Source organism: Piliocolobus tephrosceles, chromosome 13 (assembly GCF_002776525.5).
Source record: "Piliocolobus tephrosceles isolate RC106 chromosome 13, ASM277652v3, whole genome shotgun sequence".
Lineage (NCBI taxonomy): Eukaryota > Metazoa > Chordata > Mammalia > Primates > Cercopithecidae > Piliocolobus > Piliocolobus tephrosceles.
Window position 1 is genome coordinate 73,220,729 of NC_045446.1, and position 23,819 is coordinate 73,244,547.

Consider the following 23,819-nt stretch of genomic DNA (forward strand, 5'->3'; position numbering starts at 1 on the left):
ACAGAGCCATTAAAAAGAATAATACAGGCTGCGTGCACTGGTTCACATCTGTAATCCCAGCACTTTGGGAGGCCGAGGCAAGCGGATCACTTGAGGCCGGGAGTTCCAAGAACAGCCTGGGCAATATGGTGAAACCCTGTCTCTACTAAAAATACAAAAATTAGCTGGACATGGTGATGCACGCCTGTGATTCCAGCTACTCAGGAGTCTGAGACACAAGACTCACTTGAGTCCAAGTGACAGAGATTGCAGTGAGCCGGGATCGTGCCACTGCACTCCAGCCTGGGCATCAGAAGGAAACTGTCTCGAAAAAAAAAGTGATATGGAAAGATCTCTGAAATAAAGTTTAAAAGCGAAGTGCAGAGCAGTGTATGTAGTATGTTATAATGTTTATAAAATTTTAAAAAATATGTACATATATATTAAGTATTAAAATATCTCTGGAGTGATACACAGGGGTTAAAGGGAGTGGTTGCCATTGAGGCTATGAGCGAGGGACAAGGGATTCGGAGTGGTAGAGAGACCACTCTGGCAAAGTTTTTTCATCAGGCACAGAGCAATGGTTAAGCAAGTTATGGCAGATCACCTTGATGATGAGTCTGGTAAATCTCATATATCAATCCTGATGTCTATTGCATCTCAAAGCAGTCCTGTGAGATGGCATTGTTTATCTCTAACAGAGAGGCAAATTGATGATGGATGAGATTGAGTATCTGGTTGAGGTCCATGTATTGTTAGAAGCAATAGGGATTATGAATCCAGGCCTATTTGGCACCAGCTCCCTGTAGCCTGACTGGAAAGTATCTCAGCTGTAAAAGATATCCTGTTGTATTCCAAGTATCACTCATGTCTCTGCTGTTTCCCCACTAGACTGAGAGCTTCTTGAGGAGAAGAGCCACCCATCACTTCATCATCAGCCACTATCACAATGACTGGCATGTGACAAGTGTTCAGTAAAAGTTTATTGACTTGAACAGTTAGATGATTTTCTTTAAGCAATCAGATATTTATGAGATGTAAATGCCACAATCTGCCATCTTTTCTAAAAGGTAGACTATTTTGATTTGTGTCCTCATCACACCAAGCAATTTAAGAAAGAAAAAGCAGGATGGTGAGTGTAAAAACTACAGCTGCAGAATTCAGGAGCAGGTTGTTTTCTTTGATGGTGTTTGGTTTTCCAGGACATGAGAGAAGAATTCAAAACTTTCTACAAACACTTGCCTCTCCACAGAACTGACAAGGCTAAGTGTGAAACAGACTCTGCACTTTATCCTGTGAAAGGTTTTACTAGATGGCTCTTGTTTCTAGCTCCATTTAGACTGCTCAGAGCAGAAGTTGGCCCCAGCCTGTTTGCCCCTGGAGGATTCCCATCACATGTCAGTGATGTATGTGTCCCCACTAGGTCTAGTGACCTGCCCCTGCGATGTGCTGCAAACACTACACTCAATGGCAAAGTGTCCGGCCTCTGGAAAACTGGTATTGAGAGACTTTCCAGAGCATTAAAAGCTCTTAAAGGGCACTCTAAAGTTACTGGGAATTTTCTAGAACAGTGCTTAAAGCAATATTTAGTTTCCTGAATCTGTAAGAAAGACACTCTTTTATTGGTCTCCCCTAACTTCCCAGCTTCTCTGAAAGCATGAGTCAGCCAATGGAAGAACAGTGGGGAGGTGAGTCTATCAATTTAGACTCAACCTTTGGGATTATTAACTTAGAATCTCAGAGAATTCCTTCCCTAGGATCACTGGGACAAAGCAGAATGGTATAATGGAAATAGCACAGATAGAAAGCAGATTAACCTGAGTTTAAAACTAGCTTCTGTCAACAACCAGTCATGTGACCTTGGGCAAGTTACTTCACTTCTTCAAGGCTTTGGGTCATCATTTTGCAATATTCTTGTGGAAATCTGATAGGTCTTCATCAGCACAGTTCCAGGGACAAGAAACCTTTTTTTTTTTTTTTTTTAGAGATAGGGTCTTGCTCTGTTGCCCAGGCTGGGATGTAGTGGCACAATCAAGGCTTACTGCAGCCTCAAACTCCTGGGTTCAAGCCATCCCCCCACCTCAGCCTCCTAAGTAGCTGTAACTACAGGCATGGGTCACCATGCTCGACTACTTTTTAAAAAATTTATTGGCTGGGCATGGTGGCTCATGTCTGTAATCCCAGCACTTTGGGAGGCAAAGCTGGGCAGATCACCTGAGGCTGGGAGTTCAAGACCAGCCTTACCAACATAGTGAAACCCCACTACTAAAAGTACAAAAAATAGCTAGGTGTGGTGGTGCGTGCCTGTAGTCCCAGCCACTTGGGAGGCTGAGACAGGAGTATCGCTTGAACCGGAGGCAGAGGTTGCAGAGAGCAGAGATCATGCCACTGCACTCCAGCCTGGGCAACAGAGAAAGACTCTGTCTCAAAAAAAAAAAACAAATTTTTTTTGTAGAGTAGGGTCTCACTGTGTTGCCCTGGCTGGTCTCGAGGCCTGGTCTCAAGTGATCCTCTCACCTCAGTCTCCCAAAGTGCTGGAATTATAGACATGAGCCACCACACCCAGCCTCTACCAACAATAAATCTTGTTGAGCAAAATGAGTGAATAACATACTTAAGATGACAAGCATATAGAGGACCTTAATAAATATTAATTCTTCATCTGGATAAAGTCCAGAATTTTAAAATAAATACATAAAATAAATAAATATTCATTATCTTCCTACTCTCTACCCTTATCACCTTCAGTTCAGGCTATATGTAGCCGTTCAGTGAATTTTTCCCCTTCAAGGCCACTTCCAAAGGTCACCAAGACCTATCTTTAACCAGAAAAAATAAATAAATAAACAAGAATTAACGAAACACCAACCTGGCCAACATGGTGAAATCCCGTCTCTACTCAAAATACAAAAACTAGCTGGACATGGTGGCGCACAACTATAATCCCAGCTACTCGGAAGGCTGAGGCAGGAGAATCGCTTGAACCCGGGAGGCGGAGGTTGCAGTGAGCCGAGATCGCGCCACTGCACTCCAGCCCGGGTGGCAGCGAGACTCTGTCTCAAAAAGCAAAAAAGAATTATTGAAAGCAAAGAGGAAACATGAAGTGGAAATGTATTCACTTTCAGTTTCTAAGTCCCTAAAAATGGCCTTGTTTTTCTGTTTGTTTGGTCAAGAACGGACCTATCCACGTTGTTTAACAGAGAAAAAGTTTAATTTCGATTTTAAAACACATTTATCTATAGTGTTGCAAAATGGGTTTCAGATAAACAATAGACAGCAGCCATTGCCAAACAGTGCATTCGAAACTCTTTATACTTTTCTTATGTAGTCACCATGGCTCAGTAGTTCAGTACATGACTTCAACCTCTGACCAACCTAGATTAGAGTCCAAATTTGTCACTTATTTTCCGTATGGGCTTGGGCAATGTTCTTAATCTGTCTGACCCTCAGTGTGCTTATCTGCAAAATGTGGCTAACAAGGATACCCACCTCATGATTTTCATAAGGATTAGATGAAATAATTGCCATGCCTACTATGGTGCCTGACACAAGGTTCCTGTCAACTAATTGTAGCTATTATTATCATCATCTCATTAATATAAACCCATGAGGGAGCTACTTCTATTTTACAGGGAAAGAAACAGAATCTTGGATGATGAATATAAAAATATTTAGTAGAGCAGGAGGCGGTGGCTCATGCCTGTAATCCCAGCACTTTGGGAGGCCAAGACAGGTGGATCACTTGAGGTCAGGAGTTTGAGACCAGCCTGACCAACATGGCGAAACCCCATCTCTACTAAAAATACAAAAATTAGCCAGGCATGGTGGCATACACCTGTAGTCCCACCTACTTGGGAGGCTGAGGCAGGAGAATCATTTGAACATGAAGGCGGAGGTTGCAGTGAGCCAAGATTGTGCCACTGCATTCTAGCCTGGGTAACAGAGCAAGGCTCCGTCTCAAACAAACAAACAAATGAACACACAAAAAACATAAAAATATTTAGTACATCACCAAGCAAATGGTAAAAACCCATAGGTGAGCTTAAAAAAAAAAATTCAACAGTCTTCAGACTGGAGATCAGGAGTACTGACCCTCTATTCTTTGCAGGCATTTTGTGTAGGAAGAAGAAACTAAAAACAGCCTGTCGACTTGTCTTCCTATCCTTATATGTTAGGAGGAAATGGTCAGAGTTCCTGTACAGCTAGTATGTAGGCACTGCAGTTGTTCAGTAAGTACGTGTTAATCAAATAAATGGAGGGGTGAGCACACAGGAGCTCTGGTCTGGATGTTCCCAGTCAGGAGCTGCACCCGCACTCATTTCTGCTCTAGTCCCCCTATCTTCATTGCTACTTCATTTCTCACCTTAAAGTTTCAGGAAAATCCACAGAAGGTCTTTATTGGAAGATGAGAGGATGTAAACAAAAACCTGAGCCTTCCTTGAGATATCAATCCTGAAAATTATATCCAAAGTCCAAAAAAATGTGCCACACACATCTAATTGAGAAACTGTGGTAGACTATTAAAGTTGGGGACTAGAAAGGCTGTAACAGTCTTGGGGATGAGCAGGTCTCATATTGCTTTAGAAAGAAACAGTTTAAAGTCTGAATAAATCAATGGTTAAGCTTTGGAGACCTTAGTTTAAACAAACATATCTGGACCTACAACAGAAGTATAAACATGACCCTAAAAACACATTTGCAAATGATTTTCTTGGCCACAGACATAGAAGAGTACAAAACTACGATCCTCAAAAGAACCCTTAAGTTTAGACTTCATTTTGTAAAATAAATTTGAGAGCGATCATAGTTTTGAACTGTTTTATATTTGTGACAGAAGAAAACATATAGGAAAGAAATTTTAAAATTTAAACATTAAAGCATGTTTGTGAGAGAAACATTAGAAGGAAGAAAATGAAAGTCTATAATAGTGGCTTTAGGGTCAGACAATCCTAGGCTAGAATGCTAGAATTCTGGCCCAGTCAATTACTAGTAGGTGAGACTGAGCAAGTCATACACATATACAACTACACACACACACACACTCACACACGATTGTAAGATTAAATAGACGGTTACTGTTAATTACTTACCACAATGATGCATAGTACACAGAATGTGCTTAGTAAATAATCTTTTTTTCTGCTTTTTTATTTTTATTTTTAAAGAAACAAGGTCTCAGGCTGGTCTGAAACTCCTGGCCTCAAGCAATCCTCCTGCCTCAGCCTCCCAAAGTGGTGGGATTATGGCATGAGCTACCACACTCAGCCAATGATAGTTTCTATTATCAGAGAAAGAACAGAAAGGGAGGCCAATCCCTTGACAATAATTTCTCATATCCACCAGAGTTCCCAGACAGTCGCCAGAAGCAGTGTTTTATGGCTGTGTTTACAAGGAATTGCCTAGAAGACAAGCACCTGTGATGTGGGGACAGCATGAGATTTAGGATTAGAAGAATCTAGGCCCCCAGTTCTGACCCTAACACTTTCAGGCAATGTGTACTTGAACTAATCACATATCATCTCTGAGATTTGGATTCCCCATCTGAAAATGAGTCCCAGGATTTTTCTGAGTACTAAGAGAAATAATGTGGGTTACAGCCCTTTATAAATTGTGACACTCTTAACCGTAGCAAGTCCTTTAGTCTGGCCCTGTAATAGTCTTGCCCTAAGAAAGTACATATAGTCCTGTAAGGTAAGGTGCCAGGTTTCCATCAGATGGGCTGCAGAGGTCTCATGACCTACCAGCCACACTTATCTCAGATGCCAGGCCACTGACATTTCAGGGTAGAAGGGGACATAAAGGAGAATTCTGACACAAAAAAAGTTCAAAGTCAGCTGTCCCAGGCCAGTCAAGCAAGGAACTTTTCACCATCTCACCCTGATCAGAAAAGCTCACCTGTACCCTCAACATTTTCACATAAGAAATCTTTTTTAAGGGATCCAAGAATTTGAAGGAAAAAGAGGGGCTAGAGGAAGAATGCTTTTGCTCAGTAGTGACAGCAGACTTTTCATCCTCATACCAGTGCAAATAGTTAGCATGTTTCCTGAGCTATTTCTTACAGCAGCAGTGTGCTGTCATGCAAAAAAGCTTGAGTGACTCAAGGCTTGGCTAAAACCCTCCATTCCTTAATTAATGTGTGACCCTCAGTTTATTGCCACTTCCTTTGAATTATGGCTGCTTCTTGAAGCTAAGCAAAGTCACCAATGTAGAGGAGACACATCTTCCAAGTTCACCCGTTTGCTCTTAAAAGGCAGACTTTTTTTTTTTTTTTTTTTTTTTTTTTTTTTTGAGACAAGGTCTCACTTCGTCACCCAGACTGGAATACAGTGTTGCAATCATAGCTCACTATATCCTCAAATTCCTGGAATCAAGTGAACATCCTGCCTCAGCCTCCCAAGTTGTAGAGATTACAGGGGTGAAACAGCATGCCCTGCAGAAGTCACATTTTTAGTTTCCAAATAGGTTTCACCTCAAATTGTTCTTTGAATGTTTTTCTTGAGTTAGTCTAGTGTCCCCCCTTTTTTGGTAAGCTCCAGCTCTATCTTCTCTTTTTTTCTTTTCTTTTCTTTTCTTTTCTTTTCTTTTCTTTTTTTTTTTTTTTTTTTTGAGACGGAGTCTTGCCCTGTCGTCCAGGCTGGAGTGCAGTGGCGCGAATTCGGCTCACTGCAACCTCCGCCTCCCGGGTTCACACCATTCTCCTGCCTCAGCCTCCCAAGTAGCTGGGACTACAGGCACCCGCCAACTCGCCCGGCTAGTTTTTTGTATTTTTCAGTAGCGACGGGGTCTATCTTCTTTATTTGACAATTTAGTACCAAGGCCTGAACCCAGCACATAGTATGGTCACAATACATATTTGTACAGTGACTGCCTATAGGAATTAATCTACAACTCACTGTAATCTCCTTGATCAAGCCCCCAAAGTACCCAGTAGAATGCATAGCAGATGCTGAAGAAACATCAATTGATTAATTTATCTGTGTCATATTTATCATCTCTTCCTCCTGCTTCACTGGCATCTTCTCTTCTTTGGGAAGTTGAAATTTCCTGCTGTGTTTTTCACTTCTCAACTTCCACCAACCACTGGTACAAACTGCCATACTCTTGGAGACTTCTGGAATCTCCCTTTATAGGAAGGGTTGCCCGATTTAGCAAATAAAAATATAGGACACCAAGATAAAAATGAATTTTAGATAAACAATGAATAAAAATTGTATAGGTATAAATATGTCCCTTTCAACATTTGGGTTATATTTATACCGAAAAAATTTTCATTGCTCATCTGAAATTCAAATGTAACAGTGCATTTTATCTGGCAACCTTATTTACAGGATCTCACAAGTATTGACACTAACATAGAAGTTGTCATTTCTCATAACTACACCTTTTAGACTCTGTGCTATTTATTTATTTATTTATTTATTTATTTATTTATTTATTTATTTATTTATTTATAGAGATGAGGTCTCACTTTGTTGCCCAGGCTGCTCTTGAACTTCAGGGCTCACATGATCCACCCTCTTTGACTTCCCAAAGTGCTAGGATTACAGGTGTGAGCCATCACACCCAGCCTAGGCCCTGTGCTCATTATTTAGTCAGTTCCAAATACCCTAAGGAGACAGAAAGCTGCTTTATTTTCTTCAAGCACAGGCCTTGCTCAGAGTAATGTGTTGGGGAAGGGAGAATCAAGTATCTCAGTTTTTCTCCTTAATTTGAAGTTTCCTTCATTCAACTAGTGAGCTACCTTCTCTTCTCTCAGCTGAGGGATAGATATTTGTGTATATTCCACCAAGCCCAAATTAAGAGCATCCAAACACTAAGCATAGATTTCCTCCTTTGCATTGTGCCTGACACAGTTTATCCTTCCAGATCACCTGGCTGCTGCCACTGAAACATAGAAATCTTACCTCCTTCTCCAAACATCAGAGACCTTTAAAACTCTCTCCTTTGTATGATTCTTAGTGTACTCAGTTACAAAGTCCTGGTTTTGTTTTTATTGCAGTTATTTATTTTCTGTTGTTTTCCCTACAGAAATACTTCTCATATCTGCCTCTTCCTCTTTCATTCCATTTCTCCAGCCTGTCCTGCCCATTTAATATGTCATCACCTGAGGCCTAGATTGCAGCAACAGTGTCTTAGCTCTTCTGGCTTCTTGCATTTGTGTACCTCCTAGAAAAGGTATCCTTATATAGTCTCCTTTTCCCATCTGGGATTCCCCTTTGGGGAAAGCTGGCATAAATCTTGATTTTCTATTTAACAAATCAATACCAGGCTCCACAGCCCAGGCTTCAAGTTCCCCCAGCCTTTCTATTTTCTTCACCTTGTCTGTCTTCCATAGGCTGATACAGTCCAATTTCTATTTGCTCAGATCTGGGCCTCATCCCCACATCTGGCTGCATGAGCCCCGTCATTGCTTCTGCCTTGAATACTCAAATCCCTTCCCTCCTTCTCTGGACCAATCCATGTCCCTTACCTTCTTCAAAACCCAGCTTATTAGAAGATAATATAGCCAATCTTGGGGTGGAGAAAGCCTTTTCAAAGAGAAGAAAACAAAAGAGGAAAACGCAAAGGGAAAAGTTTAGTAGATTTGATTACACAAGAGTGAAAAGATTCTCTATGTCAAAAAGTACTATCAACAAAACAAAAACAACTAGAAAAAAATTGCTACCTATAATATACAATGTTAGTATTCTTAATATAATTTGCAAATCAGTAAGAAACACACATTCCAAAAGAAAATGAAGAGCAGGTATATTTGTGTGACACACACGAAGTAGAAGAGGCCAAAAACATGAGAAACCACAAAACCTCAGTAGTATTAGAGAAACACAAATTAAAAGAATAATGAGTTTCCTTTTTCTTTCATCCAACACATTTTTTAAAGAATGATACTCCATGTTGATGAGAGTGAAAGAACAGGATTTTTCTTACATGCTTTAGCAGTGCTCTTTCTTATACTTCTTTTCTTTCTTTCTTTCTTTCTTTCTTTCTTTCTTTCTTTCTTTCTTTCTTTCTTTCTTTCTTTCTTTCTTTCTTTCTTTTTTTTTTTTTTTTGACAGAGTCTCACTCTGTTGCCCAGGCTGGAGTGCAGTGGTGGCATCTCGGCTTACTGCAACCTCTGCCTCCCAGGTTCAAGCGATTCTTCTGCCTCAGTCTCCAAAGTAGCTGGGATTACAGGTGTATGCCACTATGCCCGGCTAATTTTTGTATTTTTATTAGAGACGGGGTTTCACCATGTTGTACAGGCTGGTCTTGAACTCTTGACTTCAGGTCAACTGCCTGCCTTGGCCTCCCAAAGTGCTGGGATTATAGGCATGAACCACCACGACCTGCCTCTTATACTTCTTTAAAAGAGCATAGATTAGGAAAACCTAATTGTTTACTTTGTTAACAGTGTTTTCCAATTTTCCTACAATAAATATGTATCCTTTTTAATAATTAACACAATATGTATATGCACTTTTCAAAATCTTATGAAAGTTGAAGGGAGGATGAGGCAGGAGAAGAAGGAAAGTGCATTTTTCTTAACCAGATAGGCCTGGTTTAAAAATCCCTCATTGCCACTAACTAGCTGCAATTGACTTCTCAAGCCTGGAATCCTCACCTCAGTGAGCTGTTAAAACAGAAAAAAGTGTGTAACTGTTATTATGATACCTGGCACTTTGTAAACATTCAAAAAGTGGTGTTGTTTATTATTATTTTGTTGTATCCTCAGAGAGCATATAGTTTCAGTCTTTTGCATGTAGTAGATACAAAATTAAAATACCCACTAGATGGTCTGATTTATTATTATTATTATTATTACTATTATTATTATTATTATTATTATTATTTTGAGTGGGAGTCTCACTCTGTAGCCCAGGCTGGAGGACAGTGGCCTAATCTCGGCTCACTGCTACCTTCACTTCCTGGGTTCAAGCAATTCTTGTGCTTCAGCCTCCCAAGTAGCTGGGATTACAGGCACACACCACCATGCCCAGCTAATTTTATTGTATTTTCAGTAGAGACTTTTCCATGTTGGCCAGGCTCATCTCGAACTTCTGACCTCAGGTGATCCACCCACCTCAGCCTTCCAAAGTGCTAGGATTATAGGTGTGAGCCACCATACTGACCCTGATTTTTTCTTTACCTTTGATATTCTTCTTCACTAACCCCATTTTCTCCTTCCCCTTTTCCTTTCCTCCTGTCTATTCAACAACTGTCCTATTCATTCCCTTTCTTCTTATCACACTGTTTCTTATGGACCAATCTTTCACAAGTTCTTTGAATAGCATTTTTCAGGCATGGCCGCATGTGCCTGTAGTTTCCAGCAACTTGGGAAACTGAGGCGGGAGGATTGCTTGAGCCCAGGAATTCGAGGCTACAGTGAGCCATGATTTTACCCCTGCACTCCAGTTGGAGTGACAGAGCAAGACTGTCTCAAAAATAATAAATAAATAAAAATAAAACCCAGTTCCAAAAGCTGCTGGTTTGTCAGACCTACCTGAAGTTCACCAGCAATGACAACGGGCTCCAGTTTCCCCTTACTGTTACTCCTTATTTTATTAATATTTTGCTTGAAACTCATCTGTCTTTGGAATGCTTCCTATGCTTGACCACACCTGAGTCTACTAATGTCGGTGTTTCCTGGTAATCTGTGACCTATTTGTCTGCTGACCTCTTTCCTCCAGGCAGAAGCTAATTCTGTGTTTCTTATGATGCTTCTTGCATGTTCATATTCATTCGTGTTATAAATTAAATTAATAGTATTTCAGATCAGCAAAATAGCTTCCCTTCCCTTCCTCTTCTTTTCCCCTTTTGTCCCTTCTACTCCTTTGCCCTCCTCCCTGAAAATATAATTATTAATTATTCCTTTTCTCTGACATAAATCTATATTTGCTTTTGGAAAGTAGAATGAATACTTTTTTTTACCTATAACCCATATTGAAATATGTCTTTTTAGTATTTGGGAAACATGCACTAAACACTTTAGGACAGTTGCTAAGAGATTTTAACAACAGCAGAATGTGATTATGCAACAAGCACTGGATTCTCCCCTCCATATCTTTACAACTATTAAGGTCTATGATTACGGGGCTTGGCATTAGACCAGATGTGAATTCTGTCTCCAATGCTATACAACCTTATTCACCTAACCTCTCTGGGATTTAGCTGCCTTGTCTATAAAAAGTTGATAACATCTATAACAGAAGATGGGAGTTAAATGTGTATAAAGTATATAAGAAACAACCTAACACAGAGTAGATGTAGGGATACTATCTAACGTAAAGAGAAATGTGCATTTCCCCTTCCCTTTAGGAGATTCATTCATTTCTTAGGGGATTTATAATCCAATGGGAAAAGTCAAGATCTACATAAACAAACACTAAACATAATCAAAATGAATTTATTAAGCACGTAGGACTTAAAATGTGTCATGTACTCCACTAAAGGGACTTTGCAAAGATGGTCTTATTTAATCTTTATAACTGGTACTATTATAACTTTATTTATTTATTTATTTATTTTGAGGCAGGGTTTTGCTCTGTCACCCAGGCTAGAGTACAGTGGAACGATCATGGCTAATTTTAGCTTCTACATCCCAGGCTCAAGTGACCCTCCCACGGCAGCCTCCCAAGTATTGGGACCACAGGCGCGCACCACCACGCCTAGCTAATTTTTTGATTTTTTTGTAGAGGCAGAGTCTTGCTATGTTACCCAGGCTGATCTCAAACTCCTGTGCTGAAGAGATCCTCCCACTTTGGCTTCCTAAAGTGCTAGGATTACAGGCATGAACTACCATGCCCAGCCATAACCCCAATTTTAGGATGAGGAAACCTATAGGTCCTGTAGTTAGTAAGGGGTACAGCCCATGCAGTCAGGTACCAGTGTCCATGCTCATAACCAATCACATCATATTGTTCTCACTTATGTCTTGCACAGAGTAGGAACTCAATAAATATTTTCAAATATCTCCTCTAATTTCTTTTTCCAAAGCAAAGAATAATCACCACACATCCCAGAAAAGCATATCTTACCTAATCTCTGATCAAAACAATTGGCTGCTTTGCACAGTCTAAAACTCAGATACAGTTTGGTGCAAAGAAAACAGGGGAAAAGGCTGGGCGCAGTGGCTCATGCCTGTAATCCCAGCACTTTGGGAGGCTGAGGCGGGCAGATCAGGAGGTCAGGAGATCGAGACCATCCTGGCTAACATGGTGAAACTCCATCTCTACTAAAAATACAAAAAATTAGCTGGGCGTGGTGGCAGATGCCTGTAGTCCCAGCTAGTCAGGAGGCTGAGGCAGGAGAATGACGTGAACCCGGGGGGCAGAGCTTGCAGTGAGCCGAGATTGCGCCACTGCACTCCAGCTTGGGGGACAGAGTGAGACTCCATCTCAAAAAAAAGAAAAGAAAAAAAGAAAACAGGAAACTTGGGTAACTTTTACTGTTGAAGATCTGGTTTCCCTAAGGCTAGTGACTCTGCAATAATAAACAGTAGAGTATGAATAAATGACATTTTTTATTAATGGTCCTTTTGGACTCCACAATCTCTTTCAGAGAAAATTCATTTAGCAAGTTCCTTTCATATTTGTTTCCTCATTTAATTCTCACAATTACCTTATGAATAAGTATCATTTATAGACCTAATTTATACTGGAGAAGCTGGGGCTCATAAATATTGAATTTCCCAGGGTCAGCAAAACTGGGAAGTGATAGGACTTGAACTTTGAACTCCACAAAGTTAATGACGTTTCTGTCATCCTACTCTTAGAAATGGCAATATCTATAAGGTTGTGCTGGAAATATTCCCTTTTATTAACACTGTGCCCCGGCACCTCACCTGTAGGCTCAGAGTTCCGACTACTTTGTGAACTGAGGTGAGTTGTGATGGAGTATAAATCTATCTTTGGAAACATTTGAAACCAGGCATGGTGGTGCATGCCTGTAGTCCCAGCTACTTTGGGGGCTGAGGCAAGAGGATCACTTGAGCCCAGGAGTTTGAGGCTGAAGTGATTGCAGTAAACTATGATCATGCCACTACACTCCAACTAGGGCAACAGAGTGAGACCCCATCTCTAAACAAAACAAAACAAAAAAAAAAAAAGAAGAAGAAGGAAAGAAACATTTAGAAATTTGGAAGGGCAGCTGGGCGTGGTGGCTCACCCCTATAATCCCAGCCCTTTGGGAGGCCAAGGAGGGTGGATCACGAGGTGAGGAGATCAAGACCATCCTGGCTAACACGGTGAAACCCCGTCTCTATCAAAACTACAAAAAATTATCCGGGCGTGGTGGTGGGCTCCTGTAGTCCCAGCTACTCAGTAGGCTGAGGCAGGAGAATGGCGTGAAGCCGGGAGGCAGAGCTTGCAGTGAGCTGAGATTGCGCCACTGCACTCCAGCCTGGGCGACACAGCGAGACTCCGACTCAAAAAAAAAGAAAGAAAGAAATTTGGAAGGGCCAGAAGCGGTGGCTCACACCTGTAATCCCAGCACTTTGGGAGAGCGAGGCAGGTGGATCATCTGAGGAGAGGAGTTTAAGACCAGCCTGACCAACATGGTGAAACTCCATCTCTACTAAAAATTAGCTGGGCATGGTGGCATATGCATGTAATCCCAGCTACTTGGGAGGCTGAAGCAGGAGAATTGCTTGAACCCGGGAGGCAGAGGTTGCGGTGAGCCACGATCATACCATTGCACTCCAGCCTGGACAACAAGAGTGGAATTACGTTTCAAAAAAAAAAAAAAAATTTTTGGAAGCACTCTGTGTTCTCAACCAACAATCAGGGGTGTAACTTTGGCAATAACCGTTTCTCTTAGAACATTTAGAGTAAGTCTTCAGGACACCAAGTTAGTAGCTCTGATTTGAGGCTATGATAATGGGCAGAAAACGTTTTGTTCCAGCTAGTCTGTGGCTCTGTCCATCAAAATTAATGATACCAAAACACTTTGAAGATTCAGAGTGCTATAAAAAGATGAATTGTAAAAGCCGTGGACCTCAACTGTATTTAACCCTGTTTCAGTATTACTAACATTTCATCCTGCTGGCTAGGTTTTACTATGAGTGCCCCATTAGGACATTCAAGAATGTGGCTAGGAATATGGTTGACACCACTGATGTTGGTGTTCCTTACTGAAACCATTATGGACACTAATTTTTCTTAAAGTAAAGATAAGGCTTCACTATGTTACTCAGGCTGATCTCAAACTCAGGGCCTCAAGCGATTCTCCTGCCTTGACCTCCCAAAATGCTGGGATCAGAGGTGTGACTACCATACCTAGCCATGAATTTATGTATTTATTTATTAAGACAGAGTCTCACTCTGTCACCCAGGCTGGAGTGCAGTGGCCTGATCTTAGCTCACTGCAACCTCTGCCTTCCTGGTTCAAGTGATTCTAGTGCCTCAGACACCCAAGTAGCTGGGATTACAGGGATGTGCCACCCAACCCAGCTAATTTTTGTATTTTTAGTAGAGAGAGGGTTTCACCATGTTGGTCAGACTGGTCTTGAACTGCTGGCCTCAAGTGATCTCTCACCTCAGCCTCCCAAAATTCTGGGATTACAGATGTGAGCCACTGTGCCCAGTCGAATTTATATTTTTAAAGAGAACCTACATGCTATCCAAAAATAAACCCGGAGTGATTCCATCTTAAGGCATATTTTAAATGAGTAAATTATCCAGTTCTAAGATGAAGATCAAGTTTATAGCAAGATGACAAATTGATTCTGAACTCTTATTAATGTAGATATCATCTATTTAGACTTAGAGATAATTTTTACAGGGTTCAGGGTAAGTATATTTTGGCTTAGCAAACCCTTTCTTCTAAATATTACATCATAACATGGGGTTCCTGGATATTTAAGGGATCTGTAGAAGTGGTAAAGGAGGTTTCAGAACAAACGTCAACCTCAAATGGGGCTGTGCAGGCTAAGTCACATGTTAACTTAGGAGCTGTGACAATCAACTCAGAGTGACAGATTAGCTCTGATGGGCACTCACAGATGTTCCTGACTATGATCCATGATGCAAAGGATAGGGTCTATGTGTATCAAAAAATGTACTTGATGGTGAAATATTTGGAAATAACTTTCCCAGAGTATAAATTAATAAAATTTTAAGACCATAGAGGAACATTTTAAAATACAGTATGGTTTTGGGAGTGATGTCAGCTGGATGGCAGAATAGGAGTTTTTAGTGCCTGTCTCCTTGCAGAAACACTAATTTAAATAGCTATCTACATGCAAAAATACTTTCATAAGAGCTAAGGAATTCAGGTAAGAGATGACAGTATGTAGGTGGAACACAGAAATAAGAAAAGATGCATTAAAGAGGGTAGGAAGGACAGTTTTACATTGCCCACATTATGTCTTCCAAGCCTTTTGAGGGAGGAAGAGGAGGGAACACCCAATTTTACCATGAACCACAGCATCAGGCCCTCCCCAGTGAACCCTCGTGGCTGGCTGGTCCCTGTGGATCCAGACTCTAGGCCGCCCCCTGTACCCCTAGGCTCCAGGCAAGACCGCATATCCCAAAGACCCAAGCTCACTCAGCACCAGGCTGGCCCCCACATCCCCAGGCTTTAGGCTGGCACCACAGACCAAGCCTCTAGACCAGCCCCACAGACCCAGGCTCCAGGACTGCCCCAGTGCCATGCCACCAGCCCCCATGGCCCTAGCCACCAGGCTGGCATCTGTGGCCCCAAGCTCCAGCAGACCCAGGCTCTAGAATCACTCCCATGGACCACCCCCATGGACCCAGGACCCAGTCCCAGCGCTGCAGACTCAGGTTCCAGACCTGTCCCAGCACCAGGCAAGCCCTTGTAGACCAGGTCCACCTTGAGAACCCAGACACCAGGCCTGCACTAGCACCAGCACACTCCCCAGCAGACTCAGGCTCAAGACCCATCCCAGGGCCAGTTTAACTCCAATGGACCCGGGCTTCCTGTCAGCCCTTGTGGACACAGGCTGTAGGCCTATTCCTGCAGACCCAGGCTCCAGGCCCTCTCCAGCGGGCCCAGTCACTGGGACCACACCAGTGAACCCCAGTGCCAGGCCATCTCCATGGACTCAGGATTAAGGACTCTACCACCCACAGACTCAGGTTCCAGATCCACCTCTGCAGACCCCAGACACCAGATCAGCCCATCTGAGGGTTTCAGAAGTAAGCCTACCCATGAACTCATCAGATGGTCCTTCCAGAATCACAGAATAATAATCAGGGAAACATAATACCACCAAAGGTAAAAAAATTAAAGCACTAATAATTGACCTTAAAAATTGAGATACACGGCCAGGCACAATGGCTCATGCCTATAATCCCAGCACTTTGGGAGGCCGAGGCAGGTGGATCACCTGAGGTCAGGAGTTTGAGACCAGGCTGGCCAACATGGTGAAACCCCGCCTCTACTAAAAGTACAAAAATTAGGCAGGCATGGTGGTGGGTGCCTGTAATCCCAGTTGCTTAGGAGGCTGAGGCAGGAGAATCGCTTGAAGCTGGGAGATAGAGTTTGCGGTGAGCCCAGATCGTGCCACTGCACCCCAGCCTGTGTGACAAAAGCGAGATTCCATCTCAAAATAAAAAAGTCAAAATAAATAAAAAATAAATTGAGATAACACAAACTTCATGAATTTGTATATCAAAACAATTTGTAATTATTTGAAAATTTGTAAGAGTTCAAAATAATCATCTTAAAGAAGCTCAAGAAGCTATAAGAGAACACAGACAACTAAATGATTATTAGGAAAACAATTCATGAACAAAATGAGTTCAACTAAGGGAGATCTTCACCAAGACACATTATAGTCAAATTCTCAAAAGTAAAAGACAGAGGCCAGGCAGGGTAGCTCACATCTGTAATCTCAACACTTTGGGAAGCTGAAGCCTTTATCTCATACCACATACAAAAGGCAACTCAAAACCAGGCCAGGCGCAGTGGTTCATGTCTGTAATCCCAATACTTTGGGAGGCCAAGGCAAGCAGATCATTTGAGGTCAGGAGTTCGAGACCAGCCTGGCCAACATAGTGAAATCTTGTCTCCACTAAAATATAAAGATTAGCTAGATGTAGTGGCGCACACTTGTAATCCCAGCTATTCCAGAGACTGAGGTGGGAGGATCACTTGAGCTCTTGTGGTAGAGTTTGCAGTGAGCCGAGATAGTGCCACTGCACTCCAGCCTGGGTGACAAAGCAAGACCCTGTCTTAAAAAATAAAATAAAATAGGCTGGGCATGGTGGCTCATGCCTGTAATCCCAGCACTTTGGGAGGCCAAGGCAGGCGGATCACCTGAGGTCGGGAGTTCAAGACTAGCCTGACCAACATGAGGAAACCCCATCTCAACTAAAAATAAAAAAAATTAAAAAAAAATTTTTAAAAACCCTTTTATTAGATAAATACAATTGCATCAAACTATACAGCACAAATTATACTGCCCACCAAAGAAAATGATCAACAGAGTAAGGAGACAACCTACAGAATGGCAGAAGATATGTTCAAGCCATTTATCTGATAAAAGGCTTTTTTTGTATTTTTTGTTTGTTTGTTTGTTTGTTTTTCAGATAGAGTAGTCTCATTCTGTCACCCAGGCTGGAAAAAAATTATATATATATGTGTGTGTGTGTGTGTGTGTGTGTGTATATATATATACATATATATATATATAGCCGTTGTAGAAGAAAAGCATGAAATTTCCTAAAAAAAAAATTAAAAATAGAGCTACCATATGATTCAGCAATCTCACTTTTGGATATACATCCAAAGGAAATGAAATCAGTAAGTCAAAAAGATATCTATACACATGTTCATTGCAGTGTTATTTTCAATAGCCAACATATGGAATCAGCTTAAGTGTCCATCAACAGATGGACAAACAATGAATAAAGAAAATAGGGTATACATAATGGAATATTACTCACTCCTCAAAATGAAGGAAGTCTTGTCATGTTCAAGAACATGGATTAACCTGGAGGACATTATGCTAAGTGAAATAAGTCAGGCACAAAAGGCAAATACTGCATGATCTCATTTTTATGTGGAGTTGAAAAAATTTAAATTCATAGAAGGAGAGAGGAGAGTGCTGGGGGTGAGAGAAGTGGGAAAATGTTCATCAAAGTGAGCAAGGTTTCAGTTAAGCAGGAGGAATAAGTTCTGGATTAATAAGTCCAGCATAATAACTATCGCTAATAATATTGTATTGCGTGCATGAAACTTACTAAAAGAGTATATCTTAAATGTTCTTAGCACCAAAAAAAATTGTAACAATGCAAGACGATAAACACATTCATTAGCTTAATTGTGGCAATCATTTCGCAGTGTATATACATATCAAAATAACTTGTATCACATTGTATAATATAAATATACACAATATGTATGCATGTATGTATGTATTTATTTTTGGAGATGGATTCTCACTCTGTTGCCCAGGTTGAAGAACAGTGGTATGATCTCAGCTCACTGCAACCTCTGCCTCCCAGGTTCAAGTGATTCTTGTGCCTCAGCCTCCCGAATAGCTGGGACTACAGGCATACGCCACCACCCTTGGCTAATTTTTTGTGTTTTAGTAGAAATGAGGTTTCATCATGTCAGCCAGGCTGGTCTTGAACTCCTGACCTCAAGTGATCCGCCCACCGCGTGAACCACCATGCCCAGCCTAATATATACAATTTGTATTTGTCAGTTATACCTCCACAAAGAGAAAAACAAAAGTAGCAGTAGGAAAAATAAAATAACATTTTATGTGATTTTATGTATATTATTAAAAATGAGATGGAAATAACTGAAATGGAAAAAACACAGGCCAACCTAAGGTCCCCAGAAGGGCAGGCACAGGTTTGGCAGCCGGAGAAGTTATGGTGGATGCGTTGCCGTATTTTGATCAAGGTTATGAAGCCCCTGGTGTGTGGGAAGCTGCTGGGGTGCTGGTGGAAGAGCAAACTCACCTACTAAGAACTACCTGAACTGCCTAACAGCCCCAGATTATTCTGCATTTGAAATTCTAGAGAGCATTTAACCCAGAGAATAATTAGGGGGAGGAAAATAATCCATTATAATGACTGACATAATGAGAAATGAATTTGCAAGACTGGCTGCTTGACAACCAATTGAATTGCTCCGTATGAAATGATATGAGCTTCCAGCCCCTTTCTCCCATCAAAAAAATGACACTACTGCATGGTAAGAATGTGTAAACAATTTTATTGCCCAGTTAAAGCAGCAAGCAGTTAGAATCGAGAATCTGGAACTAATGTCATAGCATGGGTGTAATGCCAAGAAAGTTTACAATGAAAATCTAGTTCATATGATTGAACATTCACAGAAAGAACTTCAGAAGGTAAGATAACATATTCAATAGTTTAACAGGCAGAGAAAGAACATGCAATTCACGCTGGATCTAAATTGAGAGAAATGGAGTTAAATTGGGGATCCTCGGTCAGTAAGAATTATGACATTGAACAGACTATTGTTCAACTAGAAAATGAAATCTGTGTGGCCGGGTGTGGTGGCTCATACCTGTAATCCCAGCACTTTGGGAAGCCAGGCTGAGGCAGGTGGATCACGAGGTCAGGAGTTCAAGACCAGTCTGGCCAAGATAGTGAAACCCCGTCTCTACTAAAAATACAAAAAATTAACCGGGCGAGGTGGTGGTTGCCTGTAATCCCAGCTACTTGGGAGGCTAAGGCAGAGAATTGCTTGAATCTGGGAGGCGCAGGTTGCAGTGAGCCGAGATAGCCCCACTGCGCTCCAGCCTGGGTGACAGTGACAGAGTGACACTCCGTCTCAAAAAAAAAAAAAAAAAAGAAAAGAAAAGAAAAGAAAAAGAAAATGAAACCTATCAAATTAAGGAGCAATATGGAGAAGCAAAGAAAACATTCCATGAGACTTCTGAAAAGACAATTTTGTAGGTCGAAGAAAAGTTTGGTTTTCACAGAAGGGATGTGAACTTTCAATGAACTATGAAGGACAACAGCATCTTCCAGAAACCATTGATATTTAAATGTTTAGAAATCACAGACTGTGTGGGTCGGGCTCGGTAGCTCACGCCTGTAATCCTAGCACGTTGGGAGGCCGAGGAGGGCGGATCATGAGGTCAGGAGATTGAGACCATCCTGGCGAACACGGTGAAATCCCGTCTCTACTAAAAACACACAAAAAAATTAGCCGGGCTTGGTGGCAGGCGCCTGTAGTCCCAGCTACTAGGGAGGCTGAGGCAGGAGAATGGCTTGAACCTGGGAGGCGGAGGCTGCAGTGAGCCGAAATCGCGCCACTGCACTCCAGCCTGGGCGACAGAGCGAGACTCCATCTCAAAAAAAAAAAAAAAAAAAAAAAAAAAAAAAAAAAAAAAAAAAAAAAGAAATCATAGACTGTGTGGATGGTTGCAGTAATTCTATTTGTATATCCTAGCAAAATAAAAATGTCTGCCTTGGTGGTTAAAAAAAAGAAAGAAAGAACTGAAATGCAACAGTGGTTGCTTTTGGTTCGTAGTCTATAGGCAACCAATTTGTTCTTTTTAGTATTTTCCAAATTATATTTAATGTGTGTGTATTAACTTATAATGGGAACTATATATACTTTTTATAGTTAAGACGTTAAATGATAATTTCTAAGTAAGTATTTTGGAAAACACTAATTTATACACATTATGTATTATTCTTATCTGTTTCATTTAATCAAGAAACTTAACCCCTCTACCTGTCCCCTATTTCATCTACTTTAAACCTACCTTAGTCATTTAATGCTTTTAGATTAATGGTGAAATGACTCACTGGGGCCCAAGTCTTGATCTGGTCTTGCAATTTTCAGAAAATGATGTCAAACCTGTCAGTTGGTTGGGATTCATCTGAGAGGGGATAGACCGAAAGTGTACCCTGTAGACATGGCTACAGAGTATTCTCAAAAAGTAACTAAGTTTGCTCCAGCACCTAAGGGAATGAGTGAGTCAATTAAACTCTATACTGGACATAGCCAAAAACTATTCTTCCAGAACATAACCTGGAAGCTTTATTAATTAATAATATTTTTTAAATATATTTTTAAAAAATTAATTTTTGTGGGTACATAGTAGATGTATATGTTTATGAGGTACATGAAATGTTTTGAAACAGGCATGTGAGATGAAATAAACACATCATGGAGAATGGGGTACCCATCACTTCAAGCATTTATCATTTGTGTTACAAACAATCCAATTACATTATTTTAGTTATTTTAAAATATACAGTTAAGTTATTATTGACGATAGTCACCCTGTTGTGCTCTCGTATAATAGGTCTTATTCATTCTTTTTATTTATCTATTTTTACCCATTAACCATGCCCACCTAACCCACGCAGCCCCCAGTACCCTTCCCAGCCTTGGGGTAACCATTCTTCTACACTCTATGCCTGTGAGTTCAATTGTTTTCGTTTTTAGATCCCACAAATCAGAGAGAACATGTGATGTTTGCCTTTCTGTGCCCTGAAAGCTTCATTTTTAATAAAAATAAAATATTAGTTTTTCTTTTCCCTTTCAAAAAATTAATACTGTACATGGGAAAAATTAGAAAGCAAAACAAAGCTGTAATACAAAGTAACTTTTAAAAGTTACCCCAGAAAAGTTTTATTTTATTTTTTTATCTTTTGGATACACTTTTAAAATATAGATTCCAAAGTTGTCTTCTTAACCCGTGGAGCCCAGAAATCTGCATTTGTAAACAAATATGCCAGGTGAACGGGTGGTTCTATCTAGAGAAGACCCTGGTTAAAATGTAGTCTACATTGTGCAAAGCACCTACAGAGTGTATCACTAAAGAAAAATTGATTGCATAATGTACACCCAGGTTTTCAATGAATTATCTTGCCCTATAAGATAATTTAGCTTTATATTCCCTTCTTGCTTATTGTCATTTGGACTTTTTACCTTCTTTTTGGATACTTTGGCCTAATATACCTATGGAAGCCATCTAAATAAAAAATTGAGACACATCTGATATAGGATTATAGGATTATTATTACTATCATTTTATTTGGGAAATTGAGGCTTAGGAGGTGAGGTAACTTGCCTGAAGTCACACAAAGTGGTTGGGACCATATTGAGACTAATTCTACTAATTCTGTTCTAAGTATATAAATACTGAAGTTTTAATGGTGGTTTCTCTATAGAAATAAAATAATTATGATCTTAGGATTTGTTAACTTTAAATCATTGTATTATTTTTAGAAAAAATGAACAGCTTTGGTGGTGGAAGTTGTAGTTACTGACTGCACAGACTGCCCACAAAAACCAACCATGAAAGAGAAAATTCTCAGAAATGCTCGATCTTTACTTAGCATCCAAAGTCTTTCTCCTAGGATTTGTGGTTACCCCATATGCATTGGTATTTATCTGATAATCAGATATTGTGCCTGGGTTGACCTCCCTGTTTCCAGGACTTATTTATTGGATTCATTATCAGTACCTTCAGCAGGGAACACCAAGCCAGTGATTGTTAAGCCTGAGGAAGTATTTATGGGCTTTTAAAATTATTATTAGCTGACACCTGGAATTAAACTATCTAAAAAAAAAAAAAGACCAACAGGACACTCCAATTAATAGCAGATTCGAAATAAAATAGTAAAAATGCAAAATGATGACCAAAGTTCTGAAATTAGTCATTAGTCTGAAATTGAAGACAGCTGATCTTTAAAGTAAATTTTCATCATTATTCATGAGCTCTCTATACTTGAGATTTTGTGAATTTCTATGAAGTTTGGACTGTCTTGTTCCCAGGATAGAAATAGATCAAAGTGGGAACTCACCCCATGAGGATAGTTTCTGTGTCAGGGAGTGTTTAGTTCTAAATCAAGAAGTTGGAAGTGAAGTGTTGTCTTTCGGATAGGCCGAACCCAAATCAGGAAGAGTCAAAATAGTATAATTAGCAACAGGCAGGGAGAAAGCATAGGATCATTAAAGAAGGAATACAGAGGAGGAAGACCTGTGAGACAGAAAGAGGACTAGATGCGAAACACAAGGTGTAACAGAATGTCATTTTAGCTGGGACCATTCTACCCATCTTAAAAAACAGTAATAACAAAAAAAGATAACAAAGAAAAACTCTATTTTTCAAGTTTCCCTTGTAGCTACGTTGGGCCATAAGTAAGTAGAAATGATATATGATTCGTACATCTCTCTCTCTCTCTCTCTCTTTTTTTTTTCCTGAGACGGAGTCTCTTTCTGTCACCCAGGCTGGAGTGCAGTGGTGCGATCTCAGTGCACTGCAATCTCCGCCTTCCAGGTTCAAGCAATTCTCCTGCCTCAGCCTCCTGAGTAGCTAGGATTACAGGTGTGCACCACCACACCCAGCTAATATTTGTATTCCATGTGGACCAGTCTGGTCTCAAACTCCTGACCTCATGATCTGCCTGCCTCAGCCTCCCAAAGTGCTGCGATTACAGGCATGAGCCACCACGCCCTGCCTATTCTTACATCTTTTTAAAAGGAGGAAGGCTCACCCTTCTTTGTTTCTCCATCCTGCTGTCTATACGATGATAGAATTCCTGGAGTTTCAGCGTCTGTCCTGGAACATAAGGATTAAAGCCACCTGCTAAGGATGTGGACTAGAGAGAAGGGGCCTGGGCCTCTGATAATCTGATAAGTTGCTATAACCATCTATCTCAAGACTACTTTTACATGAGAAATAAATTCTGCATTGTGTAAATCTCTACTATATTGGATTTTTCTGTTATGTGTAGCCAAACTAATCTTGAATAATGTATTTCCAGAACTTATATTCTCTGTGGTGGTGGCAGCTACCTGTTTACATAACCCTTATCACCCCCTAATGTATTATTATTTTTTATTGCCTGTTTCTTCCCACTAGAGTTTTTTTTTTTTTTTTTTTTTTTTTTTTA

At 40.6% G+C, this 23,819-nt stretch overlaps 1 pseudogene; it reads left to right on the forward strand.

Annotated features, from left to right (window-relative positions):
• The first annotated feature begins 1,636 nt into the window (after positions 1-1,636).
• On the forward strand, positions 1,637-22,807 carry LOC111540960 (annotated as a pseudogene).
• The last annotated feature ends 1,012 nt before the right edge of the window (positions 22,808-23,819 follow it).